Source organism: Podarcis cretensis (genome assembly GCF_951804945.1).
Source record: "Podarcis cretensis genome assembly, chromosome: 10".
In the NCBI taxonomy this organism is placed as follows: Eukaryota; Metazoa; Chordata; class Lepidosauria; order Squamata; family Lacertidae; genus Podarcis; species Podarcis cretensis.
The window spans coordinates 67,265,054-67,285,401 of record NC_137179.1 but is presented as its reverse complement, the minus strand read 5'-3'; the positions used below and the strand labels follow the sequence as shown (position 1 = coordinate 67,285,401).

Sequence of the window (20,348 nt, the reverse complement as noted above, 5' to 3'; positions counted from 1 at the left end):
TGTTTTGCATGATACCTCAACTTCAATTGGCCAAGGGAGGGGCTATTGGAGAACTGGAGGGCTCATCCCCTCCTGACTACTGGAAGTTTTAGCAGCACACACACCCTTGCCCCCTTTTCAGATTTTGTCAGCCATTGTCCACACAATGTCATGTCTATAATCACAGCTTTGAGGACTAGAAACATGCCTTTTTAAAAAGGAAAGGAAAGGAAAGAAAAAGGTAAGATGCATTCAACTCTGCAATCAAAGTCCGCTTTTGTGGTTGTTCAATAGTTTCCTCTTATGCTTAATGAGTTGAAAGAAGTGGACAGCGTTGTTGAATAGAAGACTTGAAGAGGGGTGGTAATACCTAACCTAAGACCAATAAATCAGGTACCGCAACTTCTTAAAAGTTATTGTGCAACTGAACTTGGCACTTTTATAACAGAAACAAAAACTGATTCTTCCCTATAGTAGCAGCTTACCATCTAACAGATGTTTACTTGCCTTAAGATACAGTCATACCTTGGATCCCGAACGCCCTGGAACTCGGACGTTTTCGCTCCCAAATGCTGCAAACTCGGAAGTGATTGTTCAGGTTTGCGAATGTTCTTTTGGAACCCAAATGTCTGATGGGGCTTCTGATTGGCTGCAGGAGCTTCTTGCAGCCAATCTGAAGCCACAATTTGGTTTTTTAACATTTTGGAAGTCGGACAGACTTCCGGAATGGATTCTGTTCGACATGCAAGGTACGACTGTATAGATATCTTGTACAGTACCTAGCACAACTATGACCACTTTATAAATAAAAGTGAGGATTTCACAGAAAGAGACAATCAAATATTAGTTCCTACCGAGCTGCTTTGGGCTCAGTGACTCAAAAAATAAATAAATGATAGGATAGGCTAAAATTGTGATTACACTTTCCAATTATTGATTACAAGCAACAGCTTCTCGGTGTTTATTGTCCTATACACACAATCAACCCATGGAAAAAGAAAAGGAATCAAGCTCAGCCCCCACCCTCACCTCTTTTTCTGTCATTCACCCCCAATGTCTACAGGTTGGGTATCAAATTTCTGTTGGGGTCTACAAACTCTCCCTCTCTCCCCCCCCTCTCTGTGTGTGTGTGTGTGTGTAAAAGAAAGAGGAGGGGAGAAAGAGATTTAAAACTCAGGGTATTTGATATGTTAATTACACTGGGGCCTGGATAGTTCATATCCGTGCAGAAGATCACTGGGCTGGTACCAAAGGGAATATATGTATTATGTTTCAGACTAATGAACTTGAGGAAGGCAGAAAAATTAACATTATCGATGTCTGATCCATGATTCAAAGAGTATTCTCTGGCAAATATGCCAGAAAGCAACTTATAATTATCGCTGCAGTTACAAACGCGGAATCTCGCTCAAATTTCAAGTAGATTGCAAAGTGAGAGAAAAGATCCTTCATGCTCTCTCACACTCATTGCAGAGGAGAGGAGGGATGTGTGCTATTGCACAGAACGAGCCTCTGTTTCAACTGGCTTGTATCAGATAACCGTCTACATATCCGAATTTTGTGTTTTTTTCTTCTTCTCAGAGCTGCGAAAATCCCTGCGTACCCATCCAGAATGGTCAAAGATCACATTTACAAATGTAGCACAGTTCTCTGGTTGCCACAGCAACGGGGGGAGTCCTGTGAAAGACTTGGGTCTTTTTGAGCTTAGCAGTTCTGCCAGTCAGCCTGTTTATGAGTAACTAAGGAGAACAATGATATTCACTGAACACTTGTTCAAATTACCACATGCCAGACAAGCTAAGGGGGAAAGGGAGAGGTCTAAAAGAGAGCAAAGAATGAAACCACTGCACGGCGGCTGGAAAAGTTATATGACAGGAAGCCATTTCAAGCGGCTTATGGAAGAGGCACCTGTAGCTTGTCGTGATTATTATATTTAGGTTGGTTTCCATGTCTCTCTCTAGGACCACTGATGAACCTTCCCACAGCAACAAGTATCAACACTGCACATCTTTCTTTTTTAAAAAACATTTTGCTGCTGCGCTTCCAAACCAAATGCTGTAGCTTTCAGGATGAAGCCTTTTAAGATCCTTATTTCACTGCATATTTGGAAACTGTTTTTGTTGAACCATTTTTCTTCATCAGCTTCTGTATAATGCCAGGTCTAAAGCCCATTAGACAATGTTATAAGCTACATTTTTTTTTATTCCTTTTAAGAAATAAATCCCTTGAAATGCCAATCCAGCCAGAGATGGATCTATACTCATTTTGACATTTAGCAAATAAGATGTTACGCAGGGGTATGTTTTTTAAATACCCGTTTAAGGAAAAGGCTTTAAGCAAGATTAAGTAGGAATGGTTGCATTCTCACAGGCATATGGTATCTAGCACACTGGTAAAATAAATAACTGAGACAAACAGTGCCATCTGACTCTGGCCCAGAGAAATTCAGGTCATTATTCTAAATGGGTCATTGCATGTGAAAAACAACATAACACACAGTGAAACGAACAGGTTGATCACAGGATTCATCCTCTGGATACAGAACAGTTTTGTCTAAATGCTTATAGCAGACTATGCCTAATCAAGCAGTTGCCATACAGGAATTGTCTATGCATAATCGAGCAATTGTGACCAAAGATAGATAAAAATATTCAGTACAACATATTCCAAAATTCAATAGAATTTAGTCATGAATAGGCATTCTTATAGCTTATGTATATCATTCACATTTCATAACTGCCTAAATGCAACACAAGTTACTCTGCAATCTATATTTGATCAGGTGTCTATGAGGCCATGGCTCCCAGTTTATATCCCTATAAGAAACCTATTCGCAAATATAGTTGCAAGATATCTGTTCATGATGTAGCTACTGTAATTGTGATCTGGACGAAATCAGAACAAGTAATGGTTTGATCCCTGTATGGAACAGCTGCATATTCCAGCAATGCAGAGGGTTGGATTAGATTATTCTCAGGGTCTCTTCCAACTATATGATTCTATGAAGCTTCACAATGGCTGTATGTTGTTCGAGGTGCATCCTTGAGATCACTGTAATCTTGTTCCTTCACAAGACCAGTCCAGCACAGCAACTTATGACCGACCAAAGCTGAGACCATCCCAGTTCCTTTTAATCTGCCAGTTAATATTCCTGTTTTACTATCTGAGGCAGAAGGAAAAACAGTAGGCTTATAAAACCCCACTGTGAGATCAGTGGGCTACATCCATCTTGGTGGATCACACTAAACTTTAGCACCTGTACACAATCAGCGGTTGTTGTTTTTTTAACTGCCTTACACATTATAGTAGGAGCAAGTCCACTTTTTTAGAAAAGCAAACTCTTCACTTCTACCCAATAGCATGTGAGGCAGTTATATGTCTTTTATCCAGTATGTGCACTGATCAGAATCATACGACAGCAAGGTGGGGTCTGTGCCAACATTTCATAGTGTTTCTTCAGTGTACATGTGCTAGAAAGATAAATGCAGCTGCCTCACACGTTACAGGGTAAAAGAAGACAAACATTAAACCTTTAACATTCATCACTGCTACTATAAATGGTGAAGGATCTCTGTGAAGGAAGAATTCCCAAGCTGTGCTTTTCAAGTCTGATCATAGCTATTCAAGCCTCTGTACTAGGGTCTATGTTCTTTCTCTGTAACTCTAGGGAACCAAACTGAGATCCATGCTCGGGCCCAAAACTCTGAGCCCTGCTGCACCACAGAAAAGGAACCTTCATTCTCATTAAGACATTTCTGGATGAAAAGCGATTAAAATAAGCATTGATACACAAACCGTACTCCAGAGATCCTTTCTCTTGCAAGTGACAGAAATCTGCATTTAGACAATGAAATGGGCTCTTCAATTTAAAGGGTCCCTTACTTTCAAAAGGCCATTACAAAGGTGCATCTTGCAGCCTACTTTTCTTGAGGGATGACTAAGTGTAGGTTTCAATCACTATGGCAACCCTTTTTCTTGCGCCAACGCTTTTTCTAGCCCAGACAATTCTTTCTTGAGAAAGGGCATGTTGCAAGACTGCGCCAAAACTGTGTTCAAGCATTTACTGACAAGAGGAGAATCTATGAGGTTACCAGTTTGGTCAAACCTAAATTCTGAATTTTATGTTAATGTTGGCAAAGTAACAGCTGTTTTATGAAAAATTAATACAGAATATGAAGCATGTGATCTCAGGAAACATTGACAAATGAAACATTGTTTCCACAAATTAGAAAATAAATCAAAACACATAGTAGTTTAAGTTCTTGATGAATCAGGAGGCAACAAAATAAATGCCGAAGGTGCTCTTTATCTTTATAAAAAGTTCTCTCACATATCTCTCATTATTGCTGTCTGCCAAACTAAACATTTATTTCTCGGCACTGCACATATGTACTTGGAAGTTAGCAGCACTGATTGCAATGGAGTGTATTTTCATAGAGGCTTAAACCACCTTAGATACTGATCTGTACAACATTAGAAAAATATTCCATTGCCAACATCCTTATTTACAAACGATCTCTTAGCAGTAATATGCAAGTCATGCTGCCATGTCTTGGTTTTAATCTCATTTCTTTATCTCTATAGAAATGATAAATATTTGGGCCTAACTGGCATGTGCAGTGTTCACACAGAAAGGTTTTGGCTGGATATATACAATAGATAGTATTGCCTTTGTTTTAAAAGAGATATGAATGTTGAACCATAGATGTACTATTTCCCTTAGTGTGTGTTCTCTTGTCCTCATGTTATCTCGGATCAAGCAAGATTCCACCGCTTTTTGAAGCATTTACAAAAACCTCAAGAACCTATGAAAGGAACACCATAGACAACAATCTCTCTTCTGGTCATGCTATACAAATGCTGAAAGGAAAGGCTATTCCCATCTATCATGTACGTTCTGAATACAGGAATCCAGAGATTTCCAACCTAAATGTTTTAATGGAGAGGTTATATATATTTAGTCATCTGCTCTTAATTGTGCGGCAGGCTGGCTTCCTTATGGCCAGCCAACACAAATATTAATTAAAAGTTCATTGTAGGGAGAGTTTTTTTAATGGCTCCAAATAAGGTGCTGCCACATTGAGGGCATCTGCCAGTAGGTAATGAAGAACATTTGCTTGGTCATATCTTACAAGCAAAACATGCCAGATGGTTTAGGATGTGAATAAAAGAGCACACCATACGTAAAACCTAGGACTCAAGAGTTTCTCAGCCTAGCTTCCCTTTTATTTGGTTTCTGCCTTGGATATTAACTACTGCCTGCCCTTAAATAAGCAGCTACTTTGAGTCCTCCTGATCCTCTGCTTGACCTTGACTATGTTTGACTGCATCTGGTCCCTCCAATCTTTGTCTGACTGCTTTGGAACCCAACCACTGTCTGTTCTACATGGCACTCATGTTGCTGAACCACTTGGACTAACAATCAATCAGTGACCCAGGTCTAAGGACCCAATGGTCTACAGCAGGACTGGGGAAATTTAGGCCTAGATAGGTATATGCAGCCCCCAGGTCTTACTATCTGGGCCCCAGGACTTTCTCTAGGTCACACCCTCACCAACTCAACTCTGCACCCTCAAGTGCTTTTGCTTGGTTGGAATGTATCCTTGAACTGCAATGACATGCCTTGCTTGCCAGATGGAGAGCTGTATCAACCCCTCTCTGTAAACATGTATTTAGCTTTTGCAGGGCTATAATGTAGCCTACTATATACAAAGGAAAGAGTCACATTCATTGCTCTTTCTGCTTTTTGCCCGTCATGCAACCCCCGTAAGATACCGGTAACCTGCAAGGAAATGCAGCCTTTGGGCTGAAACAGTTTCTCTACCCCTGCCCTACTACAGCCTGACCCTACTGCAACCTGTCACCAGTCCAAATTTCTACTGTGAGGCAAAGGTGTCATGTACAGGACTACTTTTAAGTAATCTAACCTTTGGCTGATGCATTCCATAATTGAGACATGGCATGTAATAATGGTGCCAGAGCTGGACTCTCACAAGTCCTAGAATGAATTAGATCCTCATGATAGAACTTTCTTTTACAAGCCCATCAACAGATAACCAGAAAGATTTAAAAAAGCAACAAAACCTACCATACAGCAATCTTTAATGTGCTAAATAAAAGAGCATGCTTTAGGGCAATACTAATATGCAGCTAGTTTTTGTAGCCTATTAATTCTTGTCATACACTTACACAAACACATAGATAGCAGGTGTTCAGTGTATTTTGCTATAAATACCAGATAAGTGGTAAAGTGGTTTTAGTTAAAAAGGCGGCAGTATGATTTTTGTGTGTGGATTTGCTCTGAAAGCCTAATCAACAAGCTACTCATTCAAAGACCAACTGCAGAAGTACGGTAATTAACAATGAGTAAGAATCTGTAGGAGGAATACCTCAGGAATGTTATTAATTTTGTAAGTTCTATCAGCTGTTCTAGAGTCAGAAGCCTGGAAAATGTCACCAGTCTGTTATAATGGGAAGGGGAGAGATTATACATATGTAAGAGAACACTAAAGAGAATCTTTCAAATATTTAATGAGAAAGGATGGCCTTGTGCCTAAGACACGGTTCTCGCTTATGGCTGTGCTTGCAGCACCACATATCAATTAGAAAAGGAATTTAACAGAGTTAATTAAACACAGGAAACGGGGAGGGGAATCAAAATGTTTATGTGCAAGGTACTCTTACCAGAAGAGTAGCAAGACAAGTAGTGCTATGAAAAGTAATATACTCTACTGATAGATGTGTACAGTACAGTACAAAAAATAATAATTCACTGCTGTTCATTTGATGAGAACATGTTTGGAACAGCAAAGGTTTTTTTGTTTTGTTTTTAGTATCCAAAGAAGGACAATGTGAGGAAGGTCTCAATGCATAAGAGTTCAGAACAGAACTGGTTACTCATGTTCTAATTTTGAGAACCCTCTGCAGATGTGCAGTGGCGGAGCTTCATGCTCTGGCACGAGGGGCAGAGCGCAGGCAGGGGCGGGGCCGGCACGTGTCCCTGGGGCATGGCATGTTGTTCAAAGGGGTGTGGTCACATTCTGGGGGCGGGGTGCGCCGCCTGCGGGGGCAGCCGCGATGGAACCCCACCAGGATCGCACTGCTGGGGGTGGTGAGCTCCCCCCGCCCCCCTCTTCCTCCGCCAGTGCAGATGTGCACACTCAGAATTCCAAGAATTAATTAACTAGAATTTTATCAGAATATACTGTTTTTATTTTATTAAATTATTTTATATACTACCTCACTGAGTTTAAGGCAGTTTTACCACAACAAAAATACAACGTGAAGTCAATAGTAACATATCAACAGCAATGTGGAAACAGTCACAGAAAGCAATAGTATCAAAAGCAATATTGTCAATCAAAAGCTTGAGGAAAGAGGCGTGCTCAGAAAAAAAAAACTTCAAAGAGGATAGCTGTCATCACCTCTTCAAGAAAATAGGTTCCATAAATATAGGAGTAACTGCGCTGAAGGCCCAACACACTATAAGGCATGAGTTTTTGTTTATTCTTCCCTATGCTCCTTGCCACCAAAATGCTGTCGCCACAACCCCCCAAGTCTATCAAGCAGGACAACATTAATTAATGTTTTACCTATTGAAAGCCCAAAGGAAAAAAGTCACTACACAATCAGAAGAAACGTGATACAGCTCTCTTAGGACACTTAAAAATGTCAAACAGCAGTCTAGTGTTTGAATATTAGCCTACCTCAGAAATCCCCTGCCTAGAAAATACAGCGTGTTAGGAAGAGGGGTTCTAGCCTCAGCCTTCTGTTTGTTTTCTTCATGCAATTGGTTGTTTTGTTTTACTTGGTGGTAGAGTGATCAAGCATGCAATTTCCAGCCTGTATTTTTTTCCTGAATGTGCATTTCAGCTCAGCTCACAGTAGCCCATTTTCAGATCTGCTTCCTCTGCAATACAGTTTCTTCTGCCATTTACTTGATTCAGGAAGCCTAATCTAGAAAAAGCTGTTAAAGGCTGATCTTCAAAACACCCTTCTGGCCTAAGCTCATTTCAATTACAAATAGCCAGTGGGGAGGCAGGGGTGGCCTACGCCAACAGAATTGCTTTGAGGACTCGCTGTGCCTGTCTGCTTCGAAAAGTCCCTGAAACTGTATCTAAACTCATCCCATGCGATCTTATAACCACAAGCAAAACCAAACAAATGCTACCTCAAAAAGCAACTACAAAGAGACAAAGAGCACACAAGAGGAATCAGGATTGCTACATCTTTATAGTTTCCATATCATACCAGCTAATAGCCATTATCTTTATTAGCTCTTAACTGCTACTGTTTCCTTGTCAGAATTTGTATCCCAAGAAGCCATTCATATTTCAAGTGGTCTGAACTGAGACAAAAATACTATTTCTTATTATTTGTACTACTACCATACATGGTCTAAACCACAGAGTCTACGGCTTGCTGATCAGAAGGTCAGCGGTTCGAATCCCCGCAACCGGGTGAGCTCCCATTGTTTGGTCCCAGCTCCTGCCCACCTAGCAGTTCGAAAGCACATCAAAGTGCAAGTAAAGAAATAGGTACCGCTCCGGCGGGAAGGTAAACAGCGTTTCCGTGTACTGCTCTGGTTCACCAAAAGCAGCTTAGTCATGCTGGCCACATGACCCGGAAGCTGTCTGAGGACAAATGCCAGCTCCCTTGGCTTATAGAGCGAGATGAGTGCTGCAACCCCAGAGTCGTTTGCCAGTGTTAATATATACTTAGCATATCCTCAAAAAATGTAGGTCCAGCATTTCATTGTAAAGAGGGGGTTGCAATTTCACTACCCTTTTGCTCCAGCTGCTCTGGTAACGACTGATTAATTAACTGGTCTATCAAATTTATGTCCCTCTCATCCTCCCAAAGGAGCCCATAATGAAGTTCTTAGCTTCTTGCTGACCTTCAGCTAGGATAGCCTCAGAAGCCCTCTCTGGTTTTTATAACCAGAGTCTTGTTTCTCACTTCAGCAGGAGTAACTGCAAATCTTCCGTGAGGATTCTGCTGTGTATGTGTGTGAAATACATTTTGCCTAAGATGCTGAGAGGGATCATGTACTATGTGGTATACACCTTTAATAATTCAAAGTACCAGTCTAGAAGAAGGGTGGTTGAGATACAACCCTGCTAATACAGAATTAGTATGTTGTTGTTGTTGTTTAGTCGTTTAGTCGTGTCCGACTCTTCGTGACCCCATGGACCAGAGAACGCCAGGCACTCCTGTCCTCCACTGCCCCCCGCAGCTTGGTCAGACTCATGCTGGTAACCTCGAAAACACTATCCAACCATCTCGTCCTCTGTCGCCCCCTTCTCCTTGTGCCCTCCATCTTTCCCAACATCAGGGTCTTCTCCAGGGAGTCTTCTCTTCTCATGAGGTGGCCAAAGTACTGGAGCCTCAGCTTCACAATCTGTCCTTCCAGTGAGCACTCAGGGCTGATTTCCTTCAGAATGGAGAGGTTTGATCTTCTTGCAGTCCATGGGACTCTCAAGAGTCTCCTCCAGCACCATAATTCAAAAGCATCAATTCTTCGGCGATCAGCCTTCTTTATGGTCCAGCTCCCATGGATCACTGCCTTGCCGTGGCGAAGGGGCTTGAAGAACTCAGAGAAGCTATGAACTATGCCGAGCAGGGCACCCAAGATGAACAGGTCATAGTGGAGAGTTTTGACCAAACGTGATCCACCTGGAGGAGGAACCGGCAAGCCACTCCAGTATCCCTGCCAAGAAAACTCCATGGACAAAGACAACAGGCAGAATTAGTATAGTTTAGTAGAATTAAAACAGACTTTCCTTGGGAACTGTGTAAAAACACGCCTTGTTTGTCAAGGAACAAAGCTGACAGCTCTTTGGCAAAGCCTCAAGCAATCTGAGCTGTCCACTTCTTCTGCAGTAGCACATTTCACTCCACGCTGACAACTGTCATGAATTCTCTTGTAATCTTCCATGTCACTTCTTAAATGCTGGCTGAATAATTCACCACTTCATACCAGGGAAGGAAACCGCACTGGCGAGACTTTCTCCTGTAGACAGAGCAAGCATGCCAGCTAGTGCATTCTTTGAACATATTATGTGAAGAAATACCTTTCGGAATTGATAGGCAGAAGGGGCCAACAGCAAACAAGCCCGGCCCTGCCTCCCATTCCAGCACTAGTATCAAAAACTTGGTTAAAGGTTGGCAAGGCTGGAAGTTGGGGGTGGAACAGTTTCCTTGTCCCCACAGGGTAGAAGACAATGAATGCCCCCAAACCTGGCTGAGCTTCCTTCATGCTATATGTCTGTGCTTTCAGGTGCACCTCAGCTTCAAGCAGGTGACAGTGGCAGTTGCAGGGAGTACCGGTAGTTCCTTGCTATTATCTTTTTTTTTAAGAATATTTTTTTATTAACCAACCAATCAATCACATCAAATCAAACCAAATTACATAAATTCCAAATTACACAGCCGAATTTTAAATTTTTGTTGGGGGTACCCATATTTCAAGTTCCGAAGGGGATCCAATCAACTTCTTGCTTCTTGCTGCTGTTTTAATGTCCACAAATCTAACCGTATGATGTTCACAGTACTATCCAGTCCTTTCTTATTGTTTTTCCACATCTCTTGTTGTTATTTTCATATATTTTTTCCTTTCTCTTTCTCTTTGTGACCTCTGATATTCTCCACAAGCTGGTTAGAACAGTTTGTAATCCTGCGTGGATATTATTTTTTTTATCCAATAACCATATCCAGACGTTTTCCATATAACATCACTTCCATACATCAAAACAGTCTTAGCATCATTAATCTTCACCAATCTGCCTCCTTTCTCAAAACCTCTGAGGAGATTCACCAGGAATGCAGTCTGAAAACAAGTCCGTTCCTCCTCTCGGCTATAAATCCTTTGGCAAGATGGCGACTCTTCTTTCGCAGAGGTCACTTAAATTAGCAGACTTCACTCCCCTTCTTCACTTGAAATATGTGCATTTGCTTCTTTTGTAATTAATTATTCCAAATTGCTGCAGCTAGTGCGCGATCGGAGACAGCGTCCAGGAGAGCCGAGGTCCACACGGGGGCATTCTGCCTAGAGCCCTCACCCCCTTCTTTCGAATTAGGGGGTGATTTATGGGCACAACAGGCAAGGGCAGTGTTCCCCATTTCCTTGGGGCAACAAGGGAGGCTGCCTACTCCCATAACAGCCTCTTAATTACCCTGTGTGGGTCGGAGAGATGGTATTGTTGGCCATCTTCCAATGCTCCCCCTAGTGGCCCCCCAGTTCCTTGCTATTATCTTTCCGCACGAGTAGCAATCATCCCTGAGAGTCTTGTCAGCCCCATTCTTCAAACAATCCATGCATAAGGAAGCTTCCAATATGTGGTACAATGCATTTGATCAGAGCAACTTGACTGATCCCCACAATGAGATCTCTCTCTCTCTCTTGTCTATTTATTGTGGACCTTTGTTTCTGTTTGCCCTGTGCCCTCTCTGTGAGCCTCTGCTCTGAGGCTTCTGCTTGCCCTCAATTCTGAATCACTACGCTGGCTGCCTCCTTCCAGAACCCTAACAATTCTGCCCACAATAATGTATTGTACTTGCCCTTTATTTGATTGTGCCCTAGTTGTACTCCATTTCCTGCAAATGCCCACTGATGTCCCCATGTAGAAGAACCTCATTTGGAAGAACTTTCCTAAAGATATGAGGAAGGCAAGGCTGATCGTACAAACTGAACTATTATGTGAGTAAGTCTTTCTCATACAGTCTTATGAGTAAGATTATTAGGACTGAGGCTAAAGGGTTTTTGCTCTGTGCATGTGCAAGTGCTTGGAAGTTAATCACTTCAAGTTCAGCAATTAATTAGCTAGCCTTTATTTACATACACAGACACCCACCCAGGAATTACTGCATATTATATTCCATACAGTTTCTGCTGTTTTGTTGCAAATATTTTTTAATGTTCTGGTCACAATTTATGGCATCACCACAGCAGTTTCTTTTTCATTAGAAGTCACACTTTTTCAGACTTTCTAGTCAGACACATTTTGTGTTTAATCAGAAACACAGCATAAATCTGCTGTAGTCTGTTGCAATAGAAACAAATCATCCACAATCAGGAAATGTGCCAAGAAAGGCTCTTTCATTATTTACCTGCCAGAGTTGCACACCCATTTCTTTTGAAAGTAAAAGAAGGAAGTTTACTTATCGGCTAATATCAATACCACCAAGTCACAAACTAGGAATTCACACTGCACCTGAACACTCCTTTGAGAAAGAGAAATAAGTTCTTTAAAAAGTCTGTCATAAAATCTCTGTTGTATTTCATGATAGGAGCTTTCCTACATCCCCCACCCCTTTTTCTTTCTTAGCATAATTACAGGAGCTTGACTGCCTATTTCAAGTGAGAACTGGAATACTAAAACTCCAAATGTCTCTCCACAAGGCAAGTTCATCTCTTCTCTTCTGTATCTGATAATGCAGGGTCCCCAACCACATGAAGCATTCTACTCATACTGAAGCAAAAGTAAATTGAAGCACCCTGCAAACCTTTGCTGCTCAATGTGAAAAAGGTGGGCAACTTAGTGGGGTGGGACCCCAGCAAGTGAAAGAATGTCAGGGCCCCCATCCACACTTTGAGCAGCTGCATGTTCAGGTGCATTGTAAGTTCTTCCTAGGGGTGTTGTTTGGAAGGGAGGGAGATGAGACATCACTCTGGAGAGTTGTCTTTTGATTCCAGTTACTTAGCTCTAGACAGCCATTCAAATTTTGGTCATGGCAGCTCTAGGTTGGGTAGGATATGGGAGTCAATCTTCAATAGCCACGTTTATAGAGCATTTTGCTTGAATGATGAAGAACTATGGGAATCTTTACTAAGCTTTCAAGAAGTAGTCATAGGGCAAACAAAGTGACTGTTTAATCTACCCTTAGAAAGTTAATCCTAAAAGGGAGGTCAAGATCCCTAGCTATTTACAAAGGGTGAGCCATTTTAGTCTAACGTGGATGAAAAGTTGGATGAATTATTTGCATCTTACTTTGGAATGGAAGTGTTGGGCAGATTCCAGTGCCTGAACCACTGTTGCAAAAAGGAGTCTGAGGAACTGAGAGATGCCAGACTAGTCCTAATGAGACAACATCAAAACTGACAAATCACCAAGCCCAAGAGATCTCAAATGTCTCAAAGGTGAAATTGCTGATCTTCTAACTTGTCCCCTCAGATCAGCCCCCATGCCTAAGGAATGGAAAGTGGCCAATGTAAAACCATTTTTAAAAAATAGGAATTCATGGGGGGGGGGACCTGGAAATTACAGGCCAATTAGCTTAAAGTCAGTCCTGGGAAAACTAGTATTGTTAAAGCTAAAATAACAAAGCATATAGAGGAACAAGCCTTGCTGAAGCAGAACCAGCTTCAAGTAAGTCTTGTCTGACCAACCTATAGGAGTTCTTGGAGAATTTCGAGATATTTGTGATATTGTTGACATGGTGTCAACATGGTGTAAAAATTCTTGACAAATTGCCTCACCACAACTCCTGAGTAATCTTAGCAGTCAATAAATAATTATAGAGGTCCTGTTGTGCATCAGGAATGGGTTACATAACAACAAGCAAAGAGTAGAAATAAAGGAACAGTTCTCCTGACGGAGGATGTATAAAGTGGGGTCCCCCAACAATCAGTACTGGGACTTGTGCTTTTTAAGTTGTTCATAAATGATCTAGAGTTAGGGGTGAGCAGTGAGATGCCAAAGTTTCCTGATGATACTAAATTGTTCAGGGTTGTTATAAGAAACAAGGAGTACAAACAGCTCCAAAAGGACTTCTTCAAACAGAGCACATGAGTAGTAAAATGACAAATGCAATTTAAGGTAAACAAGTGTAAAGTGATGGATGTCAGGGCAAAAAAATCTTAATTTCAAGGGGTATGAACTGGCAGTGACTGACCAGGAATGAGACTTTAGGTTTGTAGTGGATAGCAAGCAAAGGCTTTGCAAATCCCACTGCCTTTTGGTTATGCCCATTCCTACTGAAGTCTACGGATTAAGAATGTGGTTTGTCTATGGTTGGTTTTTTTTAATAATGTGAATGTTTTTCCCTCCCAGATAACCATCTTGATATAAAATCCTTGTGATGAAAAGGATTGGGAACAATTTAACCGTATGCAGGTAGCCAAGGTCAATGGCTATACTGACCGCACATAGCTAAGGTATAGGTAAATGTATATCCCTGTTGCTCAGTGTTCATTAGAATTTCCATCTCAGATAGGAATCTTGGTGAAAGAGCATTCCTCACCCGCAACCCCACCCCACCCCCAGCATGATAGACAAACTTGATGAATGTTAGCTCTCCCCAGCATTTCAGTGAGCAAGAAAAATGGAGAATTGTTTGGGATATGGTCAATTTGTGTGCATTTCCATGCTCTAAGATTAGAAGAAATTGGGGTGGGGGTGGGGGGAATCTGTGCAACATTTAATTAATTTGAGTCAATTAATTAATTGTTGGTATTTGTGTAGAAACCCACAGTTCTGCTGCACGGATTGAGCCAATGGAAAAATGGGGGGAGGGGTTGAAATTAGGAAAATGGGAGGTGGGAGTTACCATTTTTATGCTAATTTTTTGTCCATTTTAATTATCTCTCATAGAGACAGATGTATAGTCCTATACAGATTTTTTTAGTATGGCAGCGCAATACCTCACGGACTGCCTCTCCGCATATGGACTGACCCAGACCCTGTCTGAGGCCCTTCTTTGTGTGCCTCCTCCACAAGAGGTCTGGAGGGTGGCAACACAAGAGCAGGACCTCTTCTGCAGCGGCTCCCCATTTGTGGAATGCTGTCCACAAAAAGGTTCGTCTGGCACATTCATTATAAATATTTAGGCGCCAGGCAAAAACAATCCTCTTCAACCAGATCTTTGGCTAATTAATATTTGATGGTCTTCTAAATGTGTTTGTGGGGTGGTGGTATCGTTTTCTTTTGTTTTAACTATTTATTTTGTTCTTTTATCCTGTGTTTTATCTTGTTAACTGCCCTGAGATCTTCAAATGAAGGGCAGTATATAAATTTAATAAATAAAAATAATACACTTTTTTGTAAACCGCTTTGAGGTTTTTAAACAATCAAGTGGTGTGTGTCTGTGTGTGTGTGTGCGCGCGCGCACACACACACACACACACACACACACAACCTTCTAGGAGACATTCCCCCACAAACTGTTTTACTGGAGTTCTTTAACCTGGATATACCTTGGATTCATAGGGACGCAGGTGGCGCTGTGGGTTAAAGCCTCAGCGCCTAGGACTTGCCGATCGAAAGGTCGGCGGTTCGAATCCCTGCGGTGGGGTGCGCTCCCGCTGCTCGGTCCCAGCGCCTGCCAACCTAGCAGTTCGAAAGCACCTCCGGGTGCAAGTAGATAAATAGGGACCGCTTACCAGCGGGAAGGTAAACGGCGTTTCCGTGTGCGGCTCTGGCTCGCCAGAGCAGCGATGTCACACTGGCCACGTGACCCAGAAGTGTCTCCGGACAGCGCTGGCCCCTGGCTTCTTAAGTGAGATGGGCACACAACCCCAGAATCTGTCAAGACTGGCCCGTACGGGCAGGGGTACCTTTACCTTTACCTTTACCTTGGATTCATACATAGAGAGCATCTGCTCTGCCTCTGAGCTATGGCTCCTTCTTCATTTATAAAGTTACTAATGTCCTTCAGCCTCCTTTTCTCCTTTTCTCCAAAGGGGTTTGAGGAAGAATAACAGAAAAGACCATACATAATTGCCACTTCCCAATAGCAAGGGGGATTTTTGAAGATCACAATAATATAATCAATAATACGATCAAAAGCTGTAATTCATTAGTTGTTAAAATATGACAAAGCACTAATTAAAAACAATTTTTAAAGTGTAAGGCATGCAAGAAAGAACACAAAGAAAATTGCTTTGTTGGTGTTCTTAAATTATTAATTGTCTTGCTTTCCCAAATGATCAAATTACTCTACAGCTTTAACAAAGTGGTGTTTCAAAAGCAGCTATCAGGTTTTTATCTCTCAAGGAGTGTAATGATCTCCAATGGTCAAGAGTGCAGCACAGGTTGACTGTGAAAGAATAGGCAAAGAAAATGCATTCCGTATTCTCTCCCAATGTGGACCTGCTCTTTGACATACAGGGGTTTTTATAAATGCTCAGTGCCCAATATCACACACCATGACATGGATATTACCCTGTTTCTGTGACTAATGTCCATAGTTAGTAGACTAATGTTAAGTACATGTCCATTTTAAATGTCCTGTTTCTTTGCAATGAGATAAAAGAAAGTCCAGGGAAAGGGGTTGGGAGTTACGCTGGCCAGTTGGACAACCCTGTTTTGATGGACAACACAGCCAGGGATACCAAATACACACAACTATACACCAGTGATGTAATTATAGCGCAGGGGTGGTGGGACCTTTTTCAGATGAAGGGCTGCCTTCCCTTCTGGGTAGTCTGTTGAGGGTCACATGCCAGTGGTGGGCAGGGCCAGAGACAAAAGTGGGTGAAGCAACCTCCATTTGTGAGGTAGACTAGTTTCTACACACTTCTCTCTGTCCTCCATCCTGACTTGTGTCATGGACTGGTTGGATGCAGAAGAATGGTGGGAGGAACCAGCTGGAGAACGCCCAAGGGAAGAAGGCTCAGAGCCAAGGGATTGGTGATGGGACAACAATAAGAGGTCAGAGGGAGAAGACTGGGAAGAGGATGTGTCAGAAGCTGAAAAGGTAACAGGGCTTTGTGAGCAGGAAGAGGCTGTGGCAGAGAGCAGCCCAGAATCAGAGGCAGAGGCAGAGGTCGGGGCAGGGCAAGAGGCAGAGATGAGTCTGGCTGGTGAAGAGGCACAGGTGTCTCCCCTGCCTGCTGCAACAAGCTCTCCCCCCCCCCCCTGGTCTCTCAGAACCAGGAGAGACATGAAGAGGGTAGAGAAGAAGTTGGCTTCATGCAGGTCCAGTCTCAGATTGCTTGGGGAAAACCCTGGAGAGGAGATGACTGGGGAGGCGGGGACCCTAAGTCTTGGCAACTGCTTCATGGGGACAAGACCTGCCAGAGATTATTAAGCCTGTGCTCATCAGGCCTGACACTCCTGTGCAGATCCTGCTTTTGCTAATAAAGAGTTAACTCCAAGCAAGAGATGTGAGAATTCAAGGACACATCCCAGTCAGATAAAAACACTCTAGGAGGATGCAGAGAAGGACCACCAAGGGGTGTGACTTGTGGATAATTCCAAGGGCCGCATGTGGAAACCCAGAAGGCCACATTTAGTGCCTGGGTTTGATGTTCCCTATCCCTTTTATAGACCAGGGCCACAATACAACATAGGCTTTGGGGGCACTTAAACTCATTGAAATAAATGTGCTTAGGCGTGTTCTTTACAGGATTATGGCATTCATCCTATTTCGTATCAGATTTATTTGCAGTGGTAAAGGTAAAGGTAAAGGTACCCCTGCCCGTACGGGCCAGTCTTGACAGACTCTGGGGTTGTGCGCCCATCTCACTTAAGAGGCCAGGGGCCAGCGCTGTCCGGAGACACTTCCGGGTCACGTGGCCAGCGTGACGAAGCTGCTCTGGCCAGAGCCAGAGCCAGAGCCAGAGCCGCACACGGAAACGCCGTTTACCTTCCCGCTGGTAAGCGGTCCCTATTTATCTACTTGCACCCGGAGGTGCTTTCGAACTGCTAGGTTGGCAGGCGCTGGGACCGAGCAGCGGGAGCACACCCCGCCGCAGGGATTCGAACCGCCGACCTTTCGATCGGCAAGCCCTAGGCGCTGAGGCTTTAACCCACAGCGCCACCTGCGTACCTCGGTTTAAAAACAGTCCTGCTTACGAACGATTCAGTTTACGAACTCCGCAAAGCTGGAAGTAGTGACCTGGTTTGCGAACTTTACTTTGGTCTAAGAATGGAATCCGAACGGTGGAAGGCCTCATTAGGGAAAGCGCGCCTTGGTTTAAGAACGGTTTTGGTTTAAGAACGGACTTCAGAAACAGATTAAGTTTGTAAACCAAGGTACCAATGTATTTAGTTTTGTCACTCAGGAAGCCATGATTCTTCTCTAGTGTCTGTGCTTCTCCCCAAGAAAGATGCTGCACTAACAGTTCCTCTATGTAATGCAAGGAACAGCATGTGGTCCAAACATACAACACATCTTAAAAACAAAAACATAAAAAACCTACCAGGTTTTATGCTTCTGTTAAGAACTGCCATCATATATTAACTTGACTGAGATTAGTTTCAGCTATAGTTTACTATATTTCTATAATTCAGGGAATATTACTATGTTTCCTATTGGTTAGCTGTTCCAGTTTGGACGAGCTTTCTAAAATGCCAAGGGAAGCAACATTCCACACGTTATTATGCACAAGAATCCTGGCAAAACATGATCTTAGAATGCCTACGTAAGTCACACCATCTTGTGAAGAAGATGTTTACAGAACTGTTCATTCTGGCTATACACGTAATAATTAGACATCAGGCATAACTAGAGAGCTGTCACTTGATTTCCCCCTGTAGGCCTTGAATTTCATATTTTGACAGTCAGTGGTGGGGTCCGACAAGACAGACAGAAACAGCAAGAACAAGGGAATAATTCACACCACTTCAGTGGAAGTTGACACTATCTGCAACGAAAGAATTACCACAGCAAATAAAGGCACTGCAGCTAAACCATTACTGATAACAAAGCGTTTGGATAGTTTTATCTTACCTTGGCATAAGGGTTCCATAGCTAGTCTACGAGCTATGCACAAACTCTCGCAGATAACTCCCTGCATTGTTAATCAGCCTTGCTCCAGAAGGCCCTAACTACCAGATGCGAGACATATGTCTAATGAAATTGTACTTGACCTTGTATGACTGCACTATGTCGAATAAAATTCCAGCGAAACAAATACCCCAAACAAAAACAACACATACAGGTTCTAAATTGCACATGTTTACATCGCTGCAGTAGTTTCCAAAAGTACTACTAGATTTAAACAAAAAACAAAAAAACTCCCAAGCCTATGTTAGCGGCACGCGTGTAAATTGCACTTAAATTTGAGAAACATACATATCACCTCTCCAAGATATAAAGCCTGACAAACTGGGAAAAAAATGTAAATTTGTGAAATCGGATTAATTCAGAAAAACAGAAAGTCCACAAAAAATTCAGCAGACTAGAGAGTTGTAACGCAGTAGTAGAATGCATGCCACACACACCTTGGACTGAGACCTAACAGAAGTACATTCGGATTCTAGCAAACTATTTATCTGACAGTCTGATCATCTCATATATTGGTTCTTATTTATTTACTTACTTAATAAAAGTATTTATGTACCACCATCTCATAAAACATCAGGACAGTGTAAAGCAGTATAAAAACTTTTTTTAAAAAACACCTCAACCCTGATACATTACGAAACAGAAACTATGTGACTTGCAAAATAAAATCCCAGGTGATGAAGTTGGATAAAGAAAACAAGTTCACTGATACCTAAATAACATATTCTGACTAGCATAGCTCATATATTCAGAGAGCAATATGGGAATCACTCCAAAAGCTATCCCATACATGTGTTATATTGGAACTGGCCCTTATATACCATATGACATCAAGCTCCCTCATAACTATCTGTTTTAACTATTAAGTAATTTGAAGCACAATCATGTTCACATATTTTCAGAGTACCAATGACACCACAGTTTACATTACCTTAAACACATCTATGAAAAGATGAGCTGACTGAAACAAGTACAAAAACATTACTTATTTTAGGGCTGTATGCCTGAGCCTGGCTTCTAATTCCTGGATCCAGTACAGATTCAATGGGTGGAATAGCCAGGCTATAATGACCCACTAAATATGGGTCCCAAGGTAACAAAAGAGTGGCTTTGTGCCAGAGAGCAAATGAGTGGCCCTCCCTTCCTCAACTGTTAGCTAGAAAGGCAAAGGAAGAGAGCAGAAAGTTGCAGTGCTGTGAGCTGGAAGTAAAGCAGTAAGATGGAGACAGAGTCAGAGCAATGTTTGAGAGCAATGGTTTCTATTTGGCTCAAAGGCTGTGGCTATGGGAGAAAGATCACCCTTTTGAAGTGTTGATGCCATTATAGGCTCAGGTTGCATATATTTGCAAATAAACCATTTATCATAATGACACCACAGTCTCTGCTGCGTCTCATTTCCAAAAGGATGCACAAACCATTGGTGAGCGCCTGAAATCTTACACAGCTCAGAGATTGGCATGGCATGCAATATTATTAATAAAATAAAGCAAGCTGGCTTGTTTAAAATATGTGTGTGTTATTATATATATTATATAAACAACTGTCTCTTAAGAATCAGCTGCAATTCATAAAAGTTGAAAACAACTGAACAAACACCAAGGACCTTCTAGTCAGGTGTAAGAGAGGATTTAAGTTAGCAA

At 42.1% G+C, this 20,348-nt stretch overlaps 1 protein-coding gene across 3 annotated transcripts in view; it reads right to left on the bottom strand.

The window, feature by feature from the left end:
- CELSR1 (cadherin EGF LAG seven-pass G-type receptor 1) overlaps nt 1-20,348 on the bottom strand; it is a 156,456-nt gene that overhangs the window by 119,898 nt on the left and 16,210 nt on the right. The window lies entirely within an intron of this gene.